The sequence below is a fragment of the Solanum tuberosum genome, unplaced genomic scaffold (assembly GCF_000226075.1).
Source record: "Solanum tuberosum cultivar DM 1-3 516 R44 unplaced genomic scaffold, SolTub_3.0 scf00106, whole genome shotgun sequence".
NCBI classification, from domain to species: Eukaryota; Viridiplantae; Streptophyta; class Magnoliopsida; order Solanales; family Solanaceae; genus Solanum; species Solanum tuberosum.
In genome coordinates this window covers 382064-383032 of record NW_006239032.1, presented here as the reverse complement: position 1 = coordinate 383032, position 969 = coordinate 382064, and the positions used below count along the sequence as shown (strand labels likewise).

The 969-nt window shown below is 25.7% G+C and overlaps 1 non-coding gene across 1 annotated transcript; it reads right to left on the bottom strand.

The window, feature by feature from the left end:
* Positions 1-528: 528 nt before the first annotated feature.
* On the bottom strand, positions 529-601 carry TRNAA-AGC (transfer RNA alanine (anticodon AGC)). Its single transcript has one exon. It is a non-coding gene; the product is annotated as a tRNA-Ala (tRNA).
* Positions 602-969: the final 368 nt, after the last annotated feature.

Below are 969 nucleotides of genomic sequence, written 5' to 3'. Positions count from 1 at the left end.
TCAAGAGTGTATAGGGATATAAATAAATTAAGTACTATTAAGAAGAAGTTGTTCCTTGGAAATAATTACTATTCCTTCCGTTTTAATTTGTTTTACCTATTTAGACTTAATACAGTCACCCTAAATTTGAAATAAAGAAAACTTTGAATCTTGTGATTTTAAATTAAAGATTTGTCAAATGTATCAAAATATCATTTTTAATTATGTATAATCTGGACAAATTTTCATTAAACAAATCATTTTCCTCACCTTTGAAGAGTTTGTTTTCCTATAAAAAAATAGAAAATATATTTTGAAATTCCACCATTCGAATCACACCCTAAATGATTAATATGTTTTCGACAATGATCATAAAGAATAGACTATGAACATGTATAAATGGGCTTATTTTTATTTCTTTGGCTTAAGTATGAAAATATTAATTTATTTTTACTTGAACCCTATAAAAATGCTTAAAAATAATTTAGCTTTAGAATACATAAGAAAAATCAATTCAAACAGGTTTTACGTAAAAATGAAGAAAAAGATTGGAGATGCGGGGTATCGATCCCCGTACCTCTCGCATGCTAAGCGAGCGCTCTACCATCTGAGCTACATCCCCATATATTCTATATTTTCGAAAATAATATTAATAGTTACTGTATTAAACTTTTCTATCGGAATTATTCCCCAAGAAATAATATTTTAATGACAATTTTAAAAAAGAGTTAGCAAAGTAAACATCATATTTTTTAAAAATTATTTTATTTGTTTTGGTATTAAATTTATAAATAATAGTTGTTTTTTTGTGTTGGTACTAAAAAAGGAGAAGGAATAAAACAAATGTATACACACATGTACTTATAATTTTTTTTTTGTATATTACTATATGCTCTTTAATTTTCATTAAGAAATTGCCTATACACATTTGTGATTCTTATTTGGTACGTACGCGATGCTTCAGATATATGGCTTATTAAGAGGTGCTTT